At 36.8% G+C, this 25472-nt stretch overlaps 1 long non-coding RNA gene across 1 annotated transcript in view; it reads left to right on the forward strand.

Moving 5' to 3' along the window:
- LOC139038269 (uncharacterized) overlaps window positions 1-25472 on the forward strand; it is a 96523-nt gene that overhangs the window by 65512 nt on the left and 5539 nt on the right. The window contains exon 2 of the long non-coding RNA XR_011491240.1: window positions 121-226. This is a non-coding gene — a long non-coding RNA (uncharacterized lncRNA). The remainder of the gene's footprint in view (window positions 1-120; window positions 227-25472) is intronic.

Below are 25472 nucleotides of genomic sequence, written 5' to 3' on the forward strand. Positions count from 1 at the left end.
CAATAACGTATAATCTTAATATAATGTATGATCTAATTGATGCTCTGTAGATTCCAAGGTTATGTCATAGAAAGGACTCTGCTTCTAATAGGCTATCTCTCTCTGGGATGTTTGCTCTAGGATCCCATCTACTATGTTGTGAAGAAGCTCAGACTAGCCCTGAGAGAGAGAATATATGGAGAAAAACTGAAGTCTCTTGTCTACACCTGCATTAATCACCAGTCAGGTGAGTGAATGGCCTTTCAGATGATTCCAATCCCCAACCTTCAGAGTCATTAGCTGGGGCCTTAAACATTGCAGAACAGAGATCAGCCATTTCCACCCTACCTTGGTCAATTTGCTAACTTGAAGAAAACCTGAGAGATAATAAAATATTATTGTTTTAAATCACTAAATTTTGAGGTAGTTTGGTATGAAGATAACAAATACAACCTCTTAGAAAGGAGCTCATGACCATCTAGCATTCCTCATATCCTCACCTTGGTGAAAAGGGGGCATATTCATGTTTTGCCACTTCTTTGCTAAGTGAAGTGAAAGTTTCTCAGTCATGTCCAACTCTTTGCGACCTCATGGACTATACATATACAGTCCATGGAATTCTCCAGGCCAGAATACTAGAGTGGGTAGGCATTCCCTTCTGCAGGGGATCTTCCTAACCCAGGAATTGAACCCAGGTCTTCTGCATTGCAGGCTGATTCTTTACCAGCTGAGCCAGGAGGGAAGCCCCTTCATTGCTAAACCTCTTTTTAAATATTCACCGAATAAGTTCTGGTTGCATACATTTATAAGGCAATATTTGTTCTAGCCATTCATATAGAAATATTTCCAATTCTTCTAGAGATGGATAATATTTATATCATAAATGTGAGATTTGGTATCATGTCCTAGTTATGCAGAGGAGAAAAACTTCAACTGTAAATTATATTTTGCTAATAAAATGCATCAAAGGTATTTATCTGTTAAATATTCATTTTCTGTAGAATTTTCAAACCATAAAAACAAAGCATTTATATTATCACCTTAATTTTAATTCATATTTTTCACAAGGTAAAGGTAAACTTTGCTGGAGCCAACTAAAGTCCTCATTAGCATCCACTTGATAAAACTAAAAATAACACTGAACATTATTTGATCATAAAAGCAACTCTTAATTTTGCAGAATATATTTTCCATTAAGCTTGGAAATTTGCATTTACTAACATAATTTCACAGTTCTCAATCTATTTTTGGCAAGATATTACAATGACTAAGTTGGTCCATTGCTTGTCATATTATTTATATTGCTCACAGTACTATAAATTACAAGGAATGTTGTGGACATTTGTAATATTACATACATAACACATCTGTATAAATGATAACTAAAAAGGTAGCAATAATTTTCCATTTGCTTTACCTACACAGGTGATGCAATTTGGTAAAAAAGCAGGAGACACAAAAGACACAGGTCAGGAAGATCCCCTAGAATAGGAAATGGTGACTCACTCCAGTATTCTTGTCTGGAAAACTTCATGAACAAAGCAGCTTTGTGGGCTACAGTCCATGGGGTCACAAAGAGTTGGACATGACTGAGCATGCATGGACTTTCATACAATTTAAACTATATATTTCAGAATAAGGGGAAAATGTAGCGAGGTTTAGTGAAAGGAAGAATTACTCAACAGATATACTAAATGTGGACTTCACTAAATGCTCAATTCCTTGGAAAGTTTTAATATCCTTAAAGAGAGAAAGGAAAAGCAAGGAACAGTGTAATAAGAATTACTATGGCCATATCTTTGAGAAGAACTGGACATGTGTAAAAAGGAAGCTATCCTCCAAATTATTTTAGTCTATGAAGCCAACATTCTGGTTCAGGATTATTGAACTATACTATGGCAGTTTTCTGATTAGCATTCAACATAAAATAATGTGTTCAGGAAGGCAATGCAGGCCCAAAGATAGTGGTGAAAAGCAGGAAAGACTAAAAAGTTGAAAGTGGATGTTATTAATAAAAATAGCAAATCTAAATATATTTTAGTTCAGACTGTAGCATTAACACAGAATAAGAATTCATTCTTACTCCCAAAGACCCAGCTGCAAAATGTCATGGCCCTAAAGGTATGCTCCTTATCTTCCAAGATTTTACTACAGCACTTAGTGAGAGATCACTTTTCAGAGAGATTCAAAAGAATAGCATAAATGTGCTGCAAATCTTTTTCTTTTCAGTTTCCATAGTGAAGATTAGTGATTACCTGCATTAAGTAAGCTTATGCATGTGATGATACACAAGACATATCTAGAATATAAAGGATGTACAAAAATAGTTGTTTAAATATCTTCTATCAGAAATTATATAACAGGCATCTGTAATTCATAATGTACAGTTGTATTAAACCTAGCAGACTATATTCTCTGAAACAGGATATTTTTCCCAAAGTGGAAATTAGAAATTTCCCAAACACTTTGTGTACATAAGTATTTGTAATGGTGAAAAATTTGAAATAATCTAGTACAGGACATTAAAGCAATAAGATATTAACCTACACACTAATCATTATCTGGAAGAATTTTTTATGATTCCAAACAATACATTAAAAATGTTAAATAAAAATACTAAGTGAATTGCCATAGCTTTGTAAAAGAACTATACTAATCAAAATACTGTGGTATTGGCATAAAAATAGACATATAGATCGATGGAATAGAATAGAGTGTCCAGAAATAAACCCATGAATATATGGGCAATCACATTTTTTTTAAAGTATCTTCCTTTATTCCACATATGCTTTAAAATATTTATTGAGCAGAGGAGAAGGAAGGGAGGTAAAAAGATGACACAGATGATGATTCAACAATTTTCTTCCAAGTTCTGGTGGACTTCAGACTTTAAATGTGTGGCTAGATCTTTGATTCTTCACCAGGTGCTGATGGGGAAATTTGTTGTAATTTTTTTTGTTCCATCTGCTGTACAACCTGATGGTATTCCAGCTTCTGAGCCTCAAGTTGGTCATGCTGACGTCGTAGGTCTTCTTTTTGTTTCTGAAGCTCATCTGCCTTTTTGTTAAGTTTACTTTCTTGTACAGAGATAAGATTTTCATATTCCTTCAGTTCTTCCTCTGTGAAGAACTGTTGCTGGTCCAATGTCTCTATGGGCAATCAATTTTTGACAAAGTTGCCAAAAGTACACAATGTGGAGAAGAGTCTCTTCAAAAATTGGTTCTGGAAAAACTGCATATTCACATGCAAAATAATTAAATTGGGCCCCTAATTTACACAATGAACAAAAATCAATTCAAAATGGATTAAAAGACTTGAATATAAGAACTGAAACCATAAAACTCTCAGAAGTAAACTCTTGACATTAGTTTTTTGGATTTGACAGCAAAAAGAAAGGCAACAAAATAAAAATAAACATATTGGAACTACATCAAACTAAAAAATTCTGCATAGCAAAGGAAATCATAAACAGAATGAAAAGACAATCTATGGAATGGGAGAGGATATTTCTCAACCAGATATCTGATAAAGGGTTAATATTCAATATTAAAAGGAACTCATACAACTCAATAGGAAAAGAATAAATAATCTAAATACAAAATGGGTGAAGAATATAGCCATTTTTCCAAAGAAGACATACAAATGGCCAACAGGTCCCTGAAAGATGTGAAATACGCAAATGGAAACATAAGTGTGAGATATCACCCTGCACCTATTAAAATGCCTAATATCAAAAATATAAGATGTAAATGTTGATGAGGATGTAAAGATGAGGGAATCCTTATACACTTCAGGTGAGAATGTAAACTGGTACAGCCACTGTGGAAAACAGTATTAAGATTCCTCATACTAAAACTAGAACTACGATATGATCCAGAAATCCCACCTGTGGGTGTATATACAAAAAGAAATGAAATCATTATCCCAAAGATATACGAGTACTTGCATGTTCACAGCAGCATTATCCACAATAGCCTACATATAGAAACAAGCTAAATGTCCATTCATGGGCAAATGGATGAAGAAAATGTGGTATAAATACAGTGGAATATTATTCAGGCTTTTTTTAAAAAAAAGAAAATCCTATTATGTGATGAACCTGAAAAGCAATATGCTAAGTGAAATAAGCTAGATAGGGAAAGACAAATACTACTTGGTATCTTCTATAAGCAAAGTCTTCAAAAAAAGCTGAAGTCATAAAAATAGAACGGTGCTCACCAGGGTTGGGGGTAATAGGGATAGGTTAGCAAAAGGGCATAAACTTTCAGTTAAAAATGAATAATTCTGAGGATTTACTATACAGGGCTTCCCTGGTGGCTCAGAGATGGTAAAGAGTCTGACTACAGTGCAGGAGACCTGGGATCAACCTCTGGGTTGGGAAGATCTCCTGGAGAAGGGAAGCATTCTTGCCTGGAGAATTCCGTGGATAGAGGAGCCTGGTGGGCTACAGTCCATGGGGCTGCAAAGAGTTGGACATGACTGAATAACTAAAACTTTTAAAATTATATAAATACATATAATGTATTCATGTATAATTTATGTACATATAATGTATTTACATTCAGTTCAGTCGCTCAGTCGTGTCCGACTCTTTGCGACCCCATGAATCCCAGCACGCCAGGCTTCCCTGTCCATCACCAACTCCCGGAGTTTACTCAAACTCATGCCCATCGAGTCAGTGATGCCATCCAGCCATCTCATCCTCTGTCGTCCCCTTCTCCTCCTGCCCCCAATCCCTCCCAGCATCAGGGTCTTTTCCAATGAGTCAACTCTTCGCATGAGGTGGCCAAAGTACTGGAGTTTCAGCTTCAGCATCAGTCCTTCCAATGAACACCCAGGACTGATCTCCTTCAGGATGGACTGGTTGGATCTCCTTGCAGTCCAAGAGACTCTCAAGAGTCTTCTTCAACACCACAGTTCAAAAGCATCAATTTTTCAGCCACATTAAGACTGTTTAAATTATATAAATACATATAAAATGTAAAGGAATATAAAAGATTAGTAGTACTTTTCTCTGAGAAGTATGGTAAAATTATTTAACTTTTTTATACTTTTCTGTTTTCCAAATTTTCCACAGTGAACATGCCTTATGTAAATAAGTTTTTTAAAAAAATAACTGACTTCCAAGATTTCAACAGAAATATTTACAGATTTTCCCCTCTAGACTGGCATGAATTTTAAAACAAAGCAAATACACAGGAATAAAAATACATTAAAGTGTTTGCAATTTTTACAATCAAATTGTCTTTTATATGCCTACTCTAAAACCTTCATGGACATATTTAATAAATGAAAGTTAGCTATACATGCTTGAAGATGCAGAAACTCTGGGATAGTTGTGCCTCAGGGAAGGGACTGAAAAACAGAGAATCTAGAGTCAGAAAATGATACTCTACCTTCTTGTTTGAATTTTTATCACATGCCCATAACATTAACAAAAATTAAAACATTATGTATAATAATAGTCAACAGGAGTAAGTGTCCAATCCATCTAGCTAGTGATCATTTCAGTTTTAGCAGGTATTTCCCCAGGCAATGTTTGCTTGGCAATTCCACTGGCATGTGCAGCCGGAGCAGCAAATCAGTTATTCTGTTCAGTGGGTGCCTGCCAACTCACAGGAACATGCTGCCCCATCCAAGTTCATTCCTCTGCTCAAAATAGGAAGGAAATCCCCTAGGAATATCACAGAAATTGGCCTGCCTCTGCTCAGGCTTTCAGCTTTCAAGATACTGCAGGGATTCCTCAGCTCCTTTTTGGCCATGCCTGAGAATTCCACCCACAATGGTTGAGGGGGTTGTCTTGCTTAATATTCTCTCCCACTCATTTTAATCATGACATGAGCCACCTATGAAGACTGCCTCTCTGTAGCAGGTGGTGCTGGGCTGTTTCTCAAGCTGTTCCTCTTCCTACTGCTGCCATCCTTTTTACCCTCCCATAGGGGAAGGTCTTCCATTATACAGAACCTCTCCTTCCTTATAACAATCCCTCCCACCTGCCCAAAGTTCCCTTCATTCAGACTCCCCTTCTCCCTGGAAGATGTACCACCAAATGGGACCCACACGTTTTCTTGGTGGGGCTGCTGCTGCTCATTAAAAGGAGTAATTGGATGTCTTTGTATTCTGTTCTCTGAGTCCTCTTGTGTTGCAATCAGAGGAGGTTTGTGCTTCATTTCCTCACTGACAGAAGGTATTTGCTGCTTTTTCGGAAAGAACAAGAGTTCACCTCAAAGACCTCTTGCATTTTTAGGCCCCACAAACAAAGATAGAAAGGCAATGGATTCAAGTTTGAATTGAACAATGGTACAGAAGCAAGAGTCCTAAATCTTGGTGAGTGCTCTAGGTCTTGGGTGACAGGAAACTGAATAATAAAGCAGATGGTCCTCACATCAATAGAACATTGACTTATTGTTGTTTAGTCACTAAGTCGTGTCTGACTCTTTGTGACCCCATGGACTGCAGCACGCCAGGCTTTCCTGTCCTTCACTATCTCCCAGAGTTTGCTCAAACTCATGTCCATAGAGGCAGTAAGGCCATCCAACCATCTCATTCTTCGTTGCCCATTCTCCTCCTGCCCTCAATCTTTCAAGACATCAGGGTCTTTTCCATTGAGTCAGCTCTTCACATCAGGTGGCCAAAGTATTAGAGCTTCAGCTATAGTAGCAGTTCTTTCAGTGAATATTCAGGGTTGATTTCCTTGAGGATTGACTGGCTTGATCTCCTTGCTCAAGACTTAAAATAGGAGAAAATGAGTTTGGGGTGAGCCCAAGCAAGTGTTGTGTTAACTTAAGCAACAGTTTTCAGTCCACAAGACAGTTCTGGGTCCCCTACCACTTGGAGACAAGCTGTTGCCTGCCCCTCCACTCTTCTACAAAGACTCTAGCTCCTGGAGCCTATCAGTCCAGTGCCTGAATTTTGTTGTGGCCTGGGCTGTACCTCAACCATGCAGAGATATAATTTTTAAAAAATTTATTTAATTAAAAAAATTTACTATTGGAATATAATTTATAATTACTCCACAATAAAATTTTAAAAATAGAGACAATAAAATAATACACAGCCAAAAGTGTATGGAAAAAGTCCATAGAATTATGTTGGGTACATTATGACTTTTAATATCTGTGATATTTGTGATATATGCCAACTAAGATTTTTAATTTGTCACTTCTTTTCTCATGTTCAATACCTACTTTGGACCTGACTTATAGCATACTAGCAATATTTTTTCTCTTAAAAAGGACACCATTATTGAAGTAGCTTCAGGCCTAGGCCTCAGCTGCCCTCTCCCTTCAAATCTGCATCTGCTCTGTAGAGACTAGGCTGGAAAGCAGGAAGGGTACCCTGCATATAACTGGCCTCTGGAGACCTGGAGAAGCCGAGGTCTTAGGCAAACAGGCACAATTAGAGTCACTTTTCCTAAGAGGGAAAAAAGCATTGAAGAGGAGCAAAGAGAGGCTTGGCTCTAAAAGGTCACACTGCATTTCCTCTCTATCTTTGTTTATTAACATGTGGGCAATCGAAGCTCTTTCTACATTCCATTGCTGGCCCAATTATGCTTTCATTCTTCATCGTGGCCAAAAATCTCAGAATTTTGAGAGCCAGATTAAATTCCCCTTTTCCCAATAACATTCTAAGTTCCCAAGACTTCATTTCATGGACTTGAAGATTTTAACTAAAATGCTTTTCAATCTTGAAATAAGAGTGAATAACCACTCTTGCTTCACACCTGTCCACTTCCACTTTTATGTACTCACCCATACCCATACCACTCACACACCGTACTCTGCTCTCCTAGCAGCCTAGAGAAGGGAATTTTTACTAGAACACAATATCATCAATCCATACCAAAGGCAGGAAAATAACAGAACATAGAAACAGGCTGGTTTCCAATGTACTGATTCTTTATCCAAATTAACCTTAGAATCAGAAAGATAAGTCTCTCTCAAATTTAGAAACTTCTATTTTGAAATCAGAGTCCTTAAATTTTTCTATTTGGCTTTTCATTCTAATCTTTCCACTCATATACTTTATATTAATAGTTAGATGGACTTTTCCTCTAATTTAAGGTGGGCCTTTATTTAAAATGGAGTATCTTCTTCCTTCTGCTCAGGTGAGAAACACAGTCCTATTTAGCAAGGGGTGACTTGTTCCAAGCATTTTTTTTTTTCATTTTAATAAGATTCTTTTTAAAGTATATTTTGTGCTTCCCTCTTAAATAAGGAATACAAAATATAATGGACATTTCTCAATACACTGCTATAATTATTAATATAATTGTGTGGATAATTATTTTTGTCACCTCCAAACCTTCATCCAAAGTCCCACTCTCAGTGAGATCTTGACTAGTCACTCTATCTAAAATATCTCCTATGTTCACAGCAGCAGTATTTATAGTAGCCAGGACAAGGAAATAACTCAAATGCCCATCGATAGATGAATGGATAAAGAAGACATGGTACATATATTTAATGAAATACTATTCAGCCATTAAAAAGAATGAAATAATGTCATTTGCATCAACATGGATGTAATTAGATATTACCATACTAAGTGAACTAAGTCAGTCAAAGATCAATATCATATGATATCACTTATATGTGGAATCTAAAATACAACACAAATGAACCTATCTGTGAAACAAAACAGACTCACTGACACAGGGAACAGACTTATGATTGCCAAGAGGAACAGGGTTGAGGGAGGGATGGAGTGGGAGGTTGGCTTAGCAGACGGAATCTGCTATACAGAGCATGGATAAACAACAAGGTCTTACTATATAGAACAGAGAACTGATTTCAATATCCTGTGATAAACCATGATGGAAAAGAATATAAAAAAACATATTTGCATAACCAAATCACCTTGCTGAACAGCATAAATTAACACAATATTGTAAATCAACTATATTTACACTAAAGAAAGATCAAAAGAAATTCCAACCTCTCCAGATATGTCACATTCATTTCCCTATCACTTACACACTAAAGTGTAAGATCTATAAGAGCAGAAATATTTGTCTACACTATCTGAAGACACTGTACACTATCTTATTGCATGGGAGAAAGAACTATGCCTCTTTAAGCCCTTGAATGACAGGCATCATCCTTGTCCCAGAGATGGTACTCGACCACGCTGGTGAATGAGAGGATGGGTATGTAAGCACTGTAGCAGTGTCATTTCTGTTGTTCTCCCTGCAACAGGAAACAGATGATTATGGTCTCCTAATTGTTGAAAAGCCTCAACCTCTTGATAAGCTGTCCACTTAGTAACTGTTTACTGTCTAAGTCAATGGTCAGCAAACATTTTCTCTAAAGGGTCATAGAGTAAATATTTTAGTCTCAGCAGGCCAGGTTGTCTCCTTCTCAACTACTTCACTCTGCAGTGTGTGCTCCAAGAAAACTTTGTCTATGAAACAGGTGGCAGGCAGGATTTGGCCTGTAGGTCCTAATGTGCCAACTCTGGTCAGGAATTTGTTTTTCTGCATCTTACCTCATTTTCTAAGCAGAAGTGCAATATACTTGTTCCAAGCCCCCCAAAATTGGTACATCTCCTCTTCTGCAGATGTATATGTGTAGCCCTATTGACTCACAGAGTCTCTGATTCTTCACAAATGAGGATCTCATTCATTACACCCACCTCACCACTGAATCTCCAGGTCACTACTATTTAATGACATAAAATCATTTTAGAAAGACCATGAGAGCCAATAGTAGAGATAAAAAAATAAATAAATAAAAGAAAATTTCTCAGCTCTAGGACAAAACATGATTTTTATTCCCATATGCTTCAAATGACATCATTGTCCCATGATCTCTCCAAGGAAAGTATATCAGAATTGTCTTCTTCTGGAGCATTATTAGAAAGAAAAACTCTAAAAGGTGAAAAACTGTACATCCTTATAATTCCTTTTCAGAGGTGTTTAGTAAGACCCACATTTTTAATTGTGTAGATGATATATTTCTCTCTCAGGAGCATAGGCCCATATCACTCAAGCAATCTTTTGTTTGCTTATGCTTACAAAATGCTGCCACAGGGATAATTGCAATGCAAATTAGAAGTCATCCAAAGATAACTTTATTTTATTCTTGTGATGTGAGGTTTATCGAAGTAGTCATTTTCCAGGATAAAATGTCCTTTAAATATGAGAAGTGGTACCAATTCTATGTTTTTGCAAGTGTCATCCAATTTTGTTTTTCTTGTCAATTAATAGACCCTAATAGGGGGCTGAATAAGGTCTTTTTTCTAAAAATAATAGTTCTCAAATCGTTAAAGCAACAATAATGTGGCAGTTTAATAATACATCTTGTTGTTATGTGACAACACAGTATTTTGAATGGGCAAGGGTTTTAGTTAGTGGTGGTAATTTTTAACAATGAAATCTAACTGACTTTAGGTGACTACTGTTAAGGCAGATTTGTCCCAGTGTTTAAGATATTCCTAGGAAAGATCTTTCATATTTGTTAAAGGTGCTTTAACTCTTTTAGGCCAAGGTCAAGACCATCTCACAATGAAGATGTAGCTTCCTGATTGGTAAATTAGGCTCCAGGTTGGGGCGGGGTAGGGGGAGAATCTTTATGGAGAGTCATCCTGGAGTTTTCTCAGGATCTCAAATTCCCAGGAACCCTCATCACCCAGGTCTCTTTCATGCCAGGAAAGGGTTACTTTAGAAAAATAATCTTCAGCTCATGTCTGAATATTTCAGATAAATCAACAGGGCCTTCTTTAGAAAGAGGGGAGTCACTTCAGGCAGATATCAGAGAAGTTCAATGATCTCAAAGGAAGAACACAGAGGCCAGATGTTTTAAAAACTATTCCAATTGAATTTTTTTGTTAAGCAACCAGATGTTTCTCAATTATAAGAAGTAGTACTGGATATGCATTTAATAATCTGAAGAATTTGGAAAATTCAAATACCCATCCATTTCTTCTCACAGTTCTACCATTAACATTGAAACAAGCCGTTAAGTTAATTAAAATGACTCCCATCTCAAGAAGAATGGCCTTATTAGATCCTTTCCATTTGACTAGAGCAGACATCCTAAAAATAAATGTTAATCTAGGAGGGAAAGTGGCAGAACAATACAAATTCTGAAGCACAGAATTATAATTGAGGTTTAAGAGCTGTGAATATAATTAAGATAGTATAATAAGGTAGAGAGGGAACCAAGAAGGAAAGAGTGTTCAAGGTTTTCTGAGACTGTTGAGGTAACAGGCCTGTGTATCCTTTGCCAGGAGTTAACCCTGCCGACTGGTGGTAAGGTTTTGGAAATAATCTCTCTTTGAAGTACTTCTGAAAAATCACACATATGCACATATGTGCATATGCACACACACATACACACACGCGCGCGACAACAAAGATAAATGACTTCTAAAAGACAAGGACACTTATAAAAAGAGTTTGACAGTTTCTCATCTTTTTTCATTACCACTGTTTTCAGAAAATATATCAGGAACAACTCTGATAAATTTAGCACTAGATGTAAGGAAGGATTAGAGAGAAGTATATTCTCATATTCAAATGGAAGCTTTCTCAGTGGACTAACAACAATCAAAGTTCATTTTCCTTCAGGGAGAACTTCTTTTTCAAAGGAGAGACAGAGACACAGAAAAAGAGAGAGAGAGAGGAATTAAAATAAATTAGTACTTATAGAGGAAGAATATTCTCCAGAGAGGAAAGACATGCAGTTAGTAATTTCATGCACTTAATTAATTGCAGTGCGAACCACTCGCATTTGGAGTCCATTTTAAGCCTACCAGCTAGAACAGTCAAAAGGGAATAATTACAAAGAAGCCTTGTCCTTGTCTCCTTATTGAGAGTTTCATAAACTTTGCCGGGGACATCTTGAGGGACTCTTCTCTCTACCACCCTTCTCTTTGTTACCCTTTTATGTAAAAGGAATGCACTGAAATGAAAACTCAATTTTTCCCTCTTTTTACTACTGATTTTACAATTAAAGTTCTGGAAAAGTCAGAGCACCTTCTGTACTTTGGCTTCAAGATCAATAAGGCTTTATAATAAATTTATTAAGGGCTGTGAACCTGTCAGGGGTCTGGATTGCAAATAACAGATATCAACACTGATGCACTTAAGCAGGAAAAGGAATTCATCAAAATAATTCATCAAAAGAACATAAGAACCAGGTGAGCTGGATCCAGTGGAAACGAGGAGCATCCAGGAGGAAACTACATAATCAGTCTGCTTAGGATGTGGCTGTTCACCAGCTGGGTGCACACCAGCCCTGGTTACAGTGTCAGCAGCCACAACCCCCATGGGGCTAACTTCTAGTGGCGACACATCTGATTGTGGGTCTGAGCCATCCTCTCAAGATTCAAAGTCCTGACTGGGACCATCAGAGTGACCACCCTGAGGTCTAACTGCTGCAGAGAGTTATGCAAAAAAGCTACCTGTCCCCTTTAGCTTTCCTGGTGGAAGGCTGGGCTCTCTTTCCTACCATCCTGAAATCCCTTCAAAACAAAAGATGCCAACTAACCAAATCAGTTTTCCACTCTAGGATCTTACCTTCCTTGAGCTTTCATCCCTTGACTATCCCTAAGGTTATACTCTCAAACAAGAGGGTGACGAGGATATAGATTTTAAAAGAGATACAGAGAGCAGCCTCTTTTTGCAATGTCTGGTTGAATGAGTATCAAGCCTAGTATCTTAGTCCATTCAGGCTGCTGTAACAAAATACCTTAAACTAGGTGGCTTATACACAATAGAAATTCATCTCTCACAGTTCTCTCACAGTCTTGAGTCTGGAAAGCCCAAGGTCAAGGGCTGGCAGATTTAGTGTTTGATTAACGCCCACTCCCTGGTTCATAAATGACCTTCTCACTGTGCCATTACCTGATGAAAGCCAGAGAGTATTTCCAGGGGCACTAATTCTGCTCCTAATTCTTCCTCCCTCATGACCAATGAACTCCCAAAGCCCCTCCTCTTCCTCATACTATCCCCTTGGGGGTTAGGATTTCAACCTATAAGTCTGGGGATACATAAATATTCAGACCATAGCACATAGGCTCACTCACAAAGGAAGTGGTAAGCACTAAACCCAAAACTCTTTCCTATTCCAGTGCTAAACAATTTGGGGTCAAAGCTTAAGTGCCTGCTTTAGTGCCAAATTAATCCAAGGAACAAGCAAAAATGACCTAGGTCCTAGCTCCATGGAATGCTTGCTCTTGGAAGGTAAGACAAGAGTTTACTTATCAAGATTAATAGTTTGCTCATCAAAATTCTTTCTGACCCTCACTTCACTTTAAAACTTCATTAATCTAAAGTTTCTAGGTCCTTAAATTCTTTACAATTCCAACCACTGTCCACCTAACAAGATGAGGATATAAAACCCTATAAATATATTTTGTTTACTTCTCCCTTCTAAAATATTTCTAAGTTTAAAGGCAGTGTTCTTTATTTCAGTGAGAATAATACTTAGTTTGACTTAATCAATATGTTCTGCTGGTGGTCTTTTTTGTGAAGTCTGCTGTCAACAGAGCCTGGTTACACAAAATAATCAGGAGAACTCTAAAACTTCAAGTATTCCTTCCCTCATATTTGCCAAGGATTCCTGTCAAGTTACATGAGAGAAAATATCATGGATTTTATTTTTATCTATTCATAAATATACTCCAAGTACATAAAACATTGTCTATCATATACTAAAGCTCTACAGGTGCTTGGATGAATGAAATTGCAGATAAACCATGAATAAAATTTTAATGTAATCTTACTGATTGGACAACACATTTCATTAATACAATAGAAGTTAACATGAGAGGAAAAAATCCCACTATCTGGTTATTCCAAAAAACCCTAATTATTTTCATATTGATTTCTAGTTCTTAGACACGTGCAGGCATATATTTTGCAGTTTGTAATTGAAACATGGAGTTGTACTTATGTATTTCGCTTTTCTTCCCAAAAGTTCCTAAGGTCTTCCATGTTATCCTATAGTTACCATAATGATCCTCTTAATGCTTAGATAATGGTCCATGAATGTGAATTTTCTTACTATTTATTCACTGCTTTGCCACTGAAAAGAGTATCTTTTACTGACAGGGCAGTTTTATGGAAACAGTTAAGCCTAAAATCATTAGCCCTCATTTCAGTTTTTCTAGTGGACACTGAACAGAACATACAAGAAATTAGAAAGCAAAGTAAGAAGGTAAAGATTCTATCTAGTCTTTATTTGCTGTAAAAAACCAACAACAATCTGAAATTCAATCAACCTTTAAATTTCTTTTAAGTCAAATAAAGCCCTCTCTGTGTGTCTCTCTGTGGAGTAGAATTAATGCCATTTGCTAAGGCATTTTGTAAATACGATATACTCTACAGCTGCTAAATTCTAGTCACAGATACTATTTCAGATGGTGAGGATTCAAGCAAACAAAAATGACCCTTAACTAAGTCATAGAGGAGACCAGAATAAAAAATTGTGTTTGCAGAGGCATTATATAAAGGTTTTAAGTCCCAGAATTTAACCATGTAACTCTATCCAATAGCTTTGCATTAAAATAAACACGAACACAGATAAAATCTGTGACTAACACATTACACTCAAGTTAGAAGAAAAACATATGCACATGCCTTTGTGTTCTTTCAGTGAAGTCACATTAATAGCCTCATTTAGTTTTCTACAAATAGAATTTGTCCACATAATATTCATTCTTTTCTAGGTTTTTCTGCTAAAACTGGCAGTATGACGAGCTAGAATTGCAGAAATAGTATTTAAGAATATTTAAGGAAATAGAATTATTTAAGCCAATGGTCATTTCTAAGGAAGGAAATTCTCAAAAGAAAAACACAAATGCTAATTCTAACACCTAAGTTATTAAATCTAGCAAAATAGTGAGTTAAATATTAAAAAACAATTGTTGAAAATAAAGTCATATTCTGACTGAAAATATAATACACATTTAAAAACATTAGATCCCTCCCCATATTCCACAGCCAGTAATAAATCTAGGACACAGTTGAGTAGCTACTCAGCCTGAACGTAGATGAAAAAGTAGATGCAAAATTGAAGTAGATGCAAAATTTCCCAAACACCAGAAGTTGCTGCTGTTTCCAGTAGATGATGAAAAGTATCACTAGGCACCAAAGGCTACAATTGTGGACCCACTTATTTGGACTAGCATAACCCCCATGGCCTTTAATAAAAGACTCACTTATTAGGCTGCACTTCTGCCTCCCTGAATCCGTCTGTCCGAAAACAGTTGGACCAATTTTTGAAAATGTTTTGGAATTCATCTATAATCTAGAGAACTACCTGAGACAGGTAATTCCTCCTCTGTTCCTTATCTCCCTATTGCTCTATGATTTCTCTTTTCTGTCCAAAACCCCACTCTTATTGTTTCAGATTTCTTAGATAGGTCTTCTGGTACTCTATTTTTTAATTGTGGTAAACAAGTTCATTCATCCTCATCTCCTCTCTGAAGAGTCACCCCCATCCTACCTCCTTTCACACATGGCCCTTTGCTGAGGACACCATACTCTTGCAGTGAACTTGAGGGGAAGCTGCTCTTGTTCTCAGAGCCCCGAGCCTCTTCCTGAGATGGACTTGCCGCTCTATTACTCGAATTAACTGACTGATCATTACTCCTCCACCATCTTGCAAAACCTCTCCTTTGACATCCGGGACAATCAACTCTATTTTATCACTGACTTCTGCCAGTCTCCCTGATCACTAGGTACCATTTACTAAAAGTCTTCCACCTTTCTAACACTTTGAAATCTTGAGTCCTTCTTCTCTCCCACATGTGACTTGAGCGTTGATGTGGAAGAGTCAACTCATGTCCAAATCTGTCAATTCTTTGACTGCTTTTCCACTGCAGCCTTTCTCCTCCCTGGAAACCCCCTGACATCCTGAAGACACATTAAATGATCTTCAAAACATAAATCTGAAGGCTCATGCGTACTATCCTTCAATCAAATAATCTCCTAAATTTTCATCTTGTTCAGTTATTCTAATTTCACTTTGACATCATAGAGCCTTATAGAGATCCCAAACCCTTTCTATTTCCACCTTCTTTTTTTGTGTGCCGAATTTCAACAAAATCTGTACTTTAGTTAACAATACTGTATCACCTGTTAGTTACTCTCTTTTTTTAGCAACATAGTATTTCTTTATATTCTCAGAACTGAAGTATTAGAAGTTTCAAGACTCATTCAATTTTTTTGAAAATCACTAAAATAATGTTTTTTAGACTTTTAGCAGTAATGACAGATGCCAGAATAAGTGTAATTAAATCAAAGTTTTGAGTGAATATAAATTAGAAATCTAGCATCCTATTCATACATAGTCAAACAAGTGGAACAAAATGTCATAACTCTTTTTGCTAAGCAAAAATTCATAAGTTTTCTAAAATATTTATATTATACATATTACATATATATGTATATGTATACAAGAACTTTTCTACTATACTTGATAAAGGCTTGATAAATAATAACAAATAAAAGAAACAGAGAAATTGGAAAACATAAACTAAATGAAATGGGAACACAGAATATGAAAGAGAAAAAGTAAAACAAACTAGATTAAAGTAAAAGATAATCATAGTCTAGTAGTTTTTAAACATGGCTGCTCATTAGAATCATATCTGGAATTTTAGAGAAAGAAAACAATACCTGGGCATTTGTATTTTTCAGAAAATTTTAATGTGCATCTGGATAATGAAAAGTGATCATTGGTTTTTCTATTAAATGGTAGTTGTAGTGATATAGAATTCTATCATGTTCTGTTAACTAGTCATGACACAATGGTACTAAAAAGAATAATAGTTACATAATCACAATAGTAAAAGATGTTTATCAGTTCTCACAATCAATAGCCAGACAAAAAATAAAAGATAATTATAACTGCAAGCCATAATGGAAACATGATTAACCTAACAATATAAAATGTGTGCACACTAAGTCACTTTAGCTGTGTCCATCTCTTTGCAACTCCATGGACTGCAGCCTGTCAGGCTCCTCAGTCCATGGGATTCTCCAGGCAAGACTACTAGGGTAAGTCACCATGCCCTCCTCCAGGGGATCTTCCTGACCCAGGGATTGAACCCACATGTCTAATGTCATCTGTGTTGGTAGGCATGTTTTTTTACCAAGAGCACCCCCTGGGAAGCTCTAACAACATAAAATAATTACATAAAATTTGGGGGGTTAAGTAGAGTGATGTGGTACATGAAATTTCACACATGCACATGTTTTCATCTACCCAGCCAGTCTATGTCTTTTGGTTGGTGCATTTAATCCATTTACTGTTAAGGTAATTATTAATATGTATGATCCTATTACCTTTTTCTGAATTGTTTTGGGGTTTTTTTGTGTAGGTCTTTTCCTTCTTTTGTGTTTCCTGCCTAGAGAAGTTCCTTTAGTATTTCTTGTAAAGCTAGTTTGGTGGTGCAAAATTCTCTTAACTTTTGTTTATCTATAAAGCTTTTGATTTCTCCATCAAATCTGAAGGAGAGTCTTGCTGGGTAGAGTATTCTTGGTTATAGGTTCTTCCCTTTCATCACTTTAAATATATTATGACATTCCCTTCTGGCTTGTAGAGTTTCTGTTCAGAAATTGGCTGGTAACCTTATGGGAGTTCCCTTGTACATTATTTGTCATTTTTCCCTTGTTGCTTTTAATATTTAATCTTTGTCTTTAATTTTTTGTCAGTTTGATTACCATGTGTCTTAGTGTATTCCTCCTTGGGTTTGTCTTGCCTGAGATTCTCTATGCTTCCTGGACTTGGTTGACTGTTTCTTATGCTAGGGAAGTTTTTAGCTATTATCTCTTCAAATATTTTCTCAGGTCCTTTCTCTCTCTCTTCTCCTTCTGGGACCCCTATAATGCAAATGGTGGTGTGTTTAACACTGTCCAGAGGTCTCTTAGGCTGCATTCATTTTTTTTTTTTTCATTCTTATTTTTATATATATTCTGTTTTGCAGCAGTGATTTCCAACATTCTGTTTTTCAGGTCATGTATTCATTCTTCTGCCTCAGTTATTCTGCTATTGATTTCTTCTAGTGTATTGTTCATCTCTGTTTGTTTGTTCTTTAGTTCCTCTAGATCTTTGGTAAACATTTCTTGCATCTTCATTATTTTTCCAAGATCCTCAATCATCTTCACCATCCTTATTCTGAATTCTTTTCCTGGAAGGCTGCCTATCTCTACTTCATTTGGTGATTTTTCTGGGGTTTTACCTTGTCCCTTCATCTGGGACATCATCCTTTGCCTTTTCATTTTGATTAACTTTCTGTGATGTGGTTTTAATTCTGGCATGCAAGACTGTATGTAATTCATCCTACTTATTCTGTGTCTACCCTCTGGTGGATAAGGATGGGAGGCTTGTGTAAGCTTCCTGATGGGAGGGACTAGTGGTAGGAAAAACTGGGTCTTGTTCTGGTGGGCAGGGCTCAGTAAAATTTTAATCCAATTGTCTGCTGAAGGGTGGGGTTGTGCTCCTTCCCTGTTACCTGTTTGGCCTGAGGTGACTCAGTCCTGGAATCTACAGGCTCTATGGGGGAGGGGGAGTTAATGGCAATCTCCAAGAGGCCTCATGCCAACTGCACTTCCCAGGACTGCTGCTGTCATGCCCCTATCCCTGAGGTGAGCCACTGCTGACCCATACATTCACAGGAGACCCTCCAACACTAGCAGGTATGTCTGGCTCAGTTTCCTGTGGGGTCACTGCTCCTTTCTCCTGGGTCCTGGTGCATGAAAGATTTTGTTTGTACCCTCCAAGAGTGTAGTCTCTATTTCCCCTAGTCTTGTGGAAGTCCTGTAATAAAATCCTGCTGGCCTTCAAAGCCAGATTTCCTGGGGATTCCTAGTCCCTTTGCCAGATCCCCTGGCTGGGAAGCCTGATGTGGGGCTCAGAACCTTTCCCAACAGTGAGACAATTCCTTGGTATTATTGTTCTCCAGTTTGTGGGTTGCCCACCCAGCAGGTATGGACTTTGATTTTATTGTGATTGCACTCCTCCTACCATAATATTGTGGCTTTTCCTTTTTCTTTGGATGTGGGGTATCCTTCTTTGGTGGGTTCCAGCATCCTCCTGATGATGGTTGTTCAACAGCTAGCTGTGATTTTGGTGCTCTCACAGGAGGAGATGAGTGCATGTCCTTCTACTCTGCCATCTTGAACCAGTCCCTAATATCTGTACCTTCTTACATTCATTCAGTTCCATACTCAGCTTAAGTGCCACAATTAACCATTTTTTTACTATCTTGCAAAATCCTCAAATCCCCTTCCTGGTTTCTCTTACTGTACACCCCCACTTTCCAATCTTGAGTCAGTTGAACTGTTTGCTTTCTTGGTGCCTATTCCATAGGTGCTCAGCACTCCTGGAGAATATTCCCAATCCTCACACTGGTTACATGAAAAAGTAATGGTAATGATTACCAACCATGCCTAAAACATGGCCTATTGGTCTAGCCATGCTGAACAGTTTTAGTTCTCTGAATGCATACATCCCACTTTCCCTTGTCAATGGACTTAGCTGTTCTCTCTACCTAATGCCATTCCCTTTAGGTCTCAGGTGTCAGTTCCTCCTAAGCCTGTGCTAATGTGCTCCCCTCTTTTCCTGTGTAACTTCTGCATGTCCTCAGTCATACATGTGCATTATATTAAAAAAATGGGACTGTAATTGTCTATTATCTTTTTAGTGTGCCCACCTGAATTCTAAATGCTATGAAAGAAGTGACTGTGTTAGTACCGGTAAGCCTCCCACGTCCAGTTCATATGTCATTGTGTAGAAAAAATAGACACTTGCTAATGTTTGAATGCATGTGCATATGAATGTTTAAATACATGACTGATACATGATTGAGTAGATGAACATTTTCACTCATATAACTTGCAGATATTCTTTTATATTTATAAAATTTAACTTGACTCTCTAAAAATATGTATGGAAATATACAATTTAAAGAAATAAAGTTAACCTCAATTAAATACTGTTGGAGAAATGAGAAAGCCCAAGTCACATGTTAACTGGGACACGGAACAGTTAGTGGAGGAGGAAAGAAGGAGAACACTCCAAAAATACACGGCCAAAAAAATGGAAAAGTTCCAGAAAGTCATTTGAATTCTAAAATGGATATTCTAAATCTTATTTGTATATTATAAATTATATGGTATAAAAATTATCTATGTATACTAAAGTTCTGAATTTCTGTGTAGCTTCCACATAACGAGTGTGTGTGTATGTGTGTTTCTTATGGCAGCATTAGTCACATTTTTTAGGAATCACATTGGAATAAAAATCAGAACACCCTGAGATAAATCCATTTGGAAATGTTGGCAAAGGTCTCACCTTTCCCAGGCTCAGAGCCACTAACTTTAGAGTAAATGATGCTAATTCATCAAATAAAACCAATAAACATATGTTAAATAAATGACATAAAACATCTGAATGGTATACTATTTTGATTGAATTCCCCAGATTTGAAATAGGTCTAACAATGCCTGGCTCCACTTAATTCCTTTTAAGTGGATAGAAGAATCTACATGAATGAGATAAATAGGTACAACAACTGATACCTAAATCCTAACTTGTTAGAAAAAATTCTAAGCAACTAGCCAGGATTTTCAGCAAAACCAACAATAACAAACATGTGTATTTAACACAAAAGGTCACATATTTTTCTCACAGTTCTTTCTCTATATATAATTTTATTTTAAATAAATCTTTTTTTTCCATTTGGGGTGCTCAGCTATAGGCAGAAAAAGAGTTTGATAAGTTCATATTTCCCTGAATTTCAATTGAATGCATTTTTTGTTATTTGAGACTTCTCTAACTGATTCACTTTGGCCAATATTAACATCTATATAGCACATAACAGTTAAATAAAGACCATTCAGAGTGTTTTCACCTATTTTTCCCCAACAAACATTATATTGCAAGATAGAAGAACATGATTTTGAAAGAACTGTAAACTCCCTAAACACTTCAGTGATTATATAAGGTTGAGTTATATAAAGATGGTCAAACAGGGTAGTGTTTGTGGAAAAGCAGCTATCTGAAGAGCTGAAAATGATGATTCTTGGGTGGAAATAATTAAAGTGCTTTTATTCAGCTCTGCACTCTGCCTGCTGCAGTATTGTTCTTCGATCCCTTTTCACGGTAAATTAAATGCTTCACTGGGTTCATTTTTACATTGGGATCTCTAACCAATCTTCACTATCAAACAAGTAAAGTTGGCATAAGAAAGGTTTGGAAAAGGACCAGGTGCTCTCATGTGATAAGCACACAGGTCACCACTCTGTTTAATATTTTTATGAATATGGAGCCTGATGCGAGAGAAACCTTTGGTTATAAAAGTAAATCCTCCCTGGTACATGGTACTTTATTACATACAAATAGAGAGCATTATGTATCATGGTATATAATGATATCAGTCCATTCGGGTAAATTTAATTAGGATTCCAGGAAGTACTACAAGAATGAGAAGGCACTACAGTAATCTGAAGAAGAAATTAGAATTTGATAATTACCATACTCTTTATTTTTGGTTTCCCTGGTAGCTCAGCTGGTAAACAATCTGCCTGCAATGTGGGTGAGCTGGGTCCAATCCCTGGGTTGGGAAGATCCCCTGGAGAAGGGAAAAGGTATCCCCTCCAGTATTCTGGCCTGAAGAATTCCATGGACTGCATAGTCCATGGGGTCGCAGAGTTGGACACAATGGAGTGACTTTCACTTCACTTTACATTCTTTATTTTAACAAAATTATCATTTATACTTTATTTTCTTGAAATTTAGGACATGACAGATGCCATAAAACACTCAGAGTTTCTATGATGTGTGAGGGGAAAGCCATCAGCATTATTTAGTTTTCTATTTTAGATTAGATTCAAGATGTCATTTATCAAGAATTATATAGTAAAGATAAAGTGTTCCATTGTTCTTAGAGTCTAATTTTAATCTCAAAAATAAAAAATTCAAAGCAAAAATAAAACTCAATTCAATTAAATCAGAGGAAATACTTCAGAAATAAGTCTTGCAATGTTTTGTGGATATTCTGAGTTTTGACAAACACTGTGCCAATAAGTTGTATTTTAAAAAACAAAGTAATCCAGTTGCATTTTTTTACATAGCATTTATCTTTAAGATTATTGGTAGCATTGCTTTCCTATTTCTTTGTGATTATATTTTCAAACCAAATCCACGTCAAGAATGTCATATATTTAAGGGATCCTTTATAATCACAATCAAGTATACACATTTTCCAATTTTGGAAATCTTTGCCTACTGGATTATATAGATCTTCCACAAAACTTTCGGCCAGAATTTATCAAATAAATCTCTTGAAACTTGAGCACATATCCAGTATGAAACAGCAAGTCTCATGGGTTCATCATGAAAGACAGCTCTTTAGCCTTATACTCACTATACTTCAAATCTGAAATCCCCACCATCAATACCCTAAGTTAAAAATATGAAGTTTGAAAAATCAGATGTCTCTTTTAACAAAGCTTTTGTTTCTATTAATTTTGTTTTGTTCGGATTTTGATTCAGTAACAAAATGTTGAAAATTACCTTTTTTTTTTTAATGTTCACACTAACGTACTGTGTGTACTCAAGAAATCTAGATGATGAGCAGTTGATCAAAGAATCCAAAGTCTAACAGCATCTCAAACCAGCTCCTCTGTGAATAGCACATAACTCAAAGAAATATTTCTGGAAGATCTTTGTAATATGAAGCCATATTTGACTAAGGTAATCCTTCCCTCTATGTTGGGGAGTAGACTTTTTTCCAAGTGTGCCCACTATTTCAACTTCTTTCCATTTTCTTTTTTAAAAAAAATAGGGCATAGTAATATAAACGGAGACAGTGTACTTCTCTAGATTAGTAACGGCACACTGGTGATGAGAACGTGTTTGTAATATTCCCCACCCACACGTGTTCCTGAGTATCCATCCATCCACAGGTGTGTCATCCTGTCACAAGGGGACAACTTACTCCTTGGCTCTCATTTGATTATAGCTGATGCAGCCATAAAACACAGCTAGAAAGATTTAGCACTATCTCCCGTTACCTCCCTTTGCTCCTGCCATCTCCTACTTGTGTGCAGGAAGCATTCTAGGTGTGGCAAGCTAAACCCTTCTCAGAGTATCTGGGGGTCCATGGACCACCCAGGGAAAGTATGCCAGCGCCCAAGCTGGGCTAAGGGAAGTTCCTGATTCCTTCCAAGGATTCTGACCACAGAACTATGTTGAAGTCAGCAAGGGTTGTTATAGAAGTGAAACAAGGAGGAAGTAAGAAATGAAGAGGACCTCCCCAATCTCATTCCAAACATATTTGAATAACCCTTGAATGCAGGGTATGTCTGTGGACAGATGCCAAAAGCAAGACATAGACTTCTTTTTTATCTTCCTCAATGTTTTTAAAAATTATTTTTGAATTTTTTATTTGGGTATAGCTGATTAACAATGTTGTGACAGTTTCAGATGAACAGAGAAGGGACTCAGCTATACATATCTATGTGTCCATTCTCCCACAAACTCCCCCCCACTATCCAGGCTACTACATAATATTGAGCAGAGTTCCTTGTACTATACAATCGGTCCTGGCTATTTATCCATTTAAAATATAGCAATGTGTACATGTACATCCCACCCTGCCTAACTATCCATCCCCCGTCCTTCTCCCCAGCAACCACAATTGTGTTCTCTAAGTCTGTGAGTCTCTTTTTGCTTTGTAAGTAAATTCATCTCTTGGTAGATTCCACATATAAGGGATGCCATATGATACTTCTCCTTCTCTAACAAGACATAGACTTCTTAACACAAATGTGATAAGTCCATAGTGATCGTAACTTTCTGAACGAGGAACAAATTCCTGGTTGACTCTTAAACCTGTTGGAACACTCACCTCTACCCCATGAGTTATTAATGGAGGATCTTTGAGGCCAGTTATAACAAGGAAACCAAAAATAATGAACAGAATTTTCTCTAATATTTTCCCAAAAAAGTATAGCAGTTGCTGCAGTGGTTATACAATAAGCAGCTATAATATGTCAAAGGCTAACCAAGAACAAATTATGTGGTTTCTTTTTGCAGGCCAATTGTTTCCTTAAGAAAACCACATCATGGCTTTCAAAAGGGGTAGCCCAAGTCTGTAGACCCACTACTGTATGATACTTGACAGAGAAAGTGTCTGATGTGCTCATATATCAGAAAAAAGAGCAAAGATAAATAAAGGAATAAATCCAAAGGGGATGAAAATCTCCTTTTCTATCAAAGGTTCACAATTGTCAATGCTTCAGTGTAGATTAACAGCAGGACCTGGGGACCTACTAACCTTTAATGATGAAGAATGGGGCTGTAGAAACCTAGCTAAAGTAGTCTAAATTTCCCATTAGCCCTTTCTGATAGTGAAGGAAACTGTAGTTCTTGGTTAACTGGAATGGCTACAGAATGTCATCCCTAATTTACCTTCTGCCTCCCTTTCAAAGTTTAGATATTCCAGAAAATTTGCTTAAAAAGATAACAGAATTCCTTTAGTACATCTTTAGGCTTTGTTTCGGGCCACTCTCAAACATGGTTTCTCCTGGCTGCCTTCTGGTACTGACAAGTCACTTGTTTCATTTTTCTAAAAGACAATTATTTCCTCCAAAATGTTGAATATGTTTGTAAATGGTAAGTACTGTTTTGCTTATACTTGAATCTTAGATCTTTTATTAAAAAGGAAACAAACTCTGAACCAACAAAAGTACTATCATAGAGACAATTCTGAACCCCAAGTCCTTTGGCACTTGGAGGCTATTGCATTTAGCAACAAATTCAAATTTAATTAAGTAAGCTTAGCTTTAACTTGAGATTTTTAATTATACACATTGCCCAACTACACAGAGACATATTAAATATACCACATTGTTTTCTTTTAAGGGCACATGATATAACACCAGCTTCAAGAGAGAAGTCATGTTTAGCCAGCAAAATTTTTTAAACCAAAGTTAATTGAATACATCACAGGCTTAATTTAGTTCATTTTAATTTTAATTATAGCTATAATCCCTTCTTCCTCAAAGGTAGAGAAATCAAGCTAATGATTCTAAGATAAATCTGCTGTGCAGAAAAGAATTTACATTAGGCCAGCAACTGTTATCATTAGAAAAGCCTGTTGGAAAGATTGGCCCTTTGCTGGCATCTGGGAACTTGGATTTCAGGAGGGTTCCCACCATCCCTAACTGGTAATATGGCTCATTGCCTAAACTGGTTGCATAAAAAACATGGTTTATGCTGAACAATGGTTTTCCTTCTAGGAATCTGGAATTTAGGCACATACCATGAAGAGGGTGCCTCAGTGACCAACCCCCAATAAAAACTCTGGGTACTGAATCTATCTTTTATTTTCTTGTTTTTAAACAGCTTTTGTGTGTGTGGTAAGAACATTTAACATGAGATCTCCCCTCCTGACAGAATTTTAAGTGCACAATATGGTGTTGTCAACTGCAGCCACAATGCAGTTCAGCAGATCTTGGGAGCTTATTCATCTTG

The sequence above is a fragment of the Odocoileus virginianus genome, chromosome 14 (genome assembly GCF_023699985.2).
Source record: "Odocoileus virginianus isolate 20LAN1187 ecotype Illinois chromosome 14, Ovbor_1.2, whole genome shotgun sequence".
Lineage (NCBI taxonomy): Eukaryota > Metazoa > Chordata > Mammalia > Artiodactyla > Cervidae > Odocoileus > Odocoileus virginianus.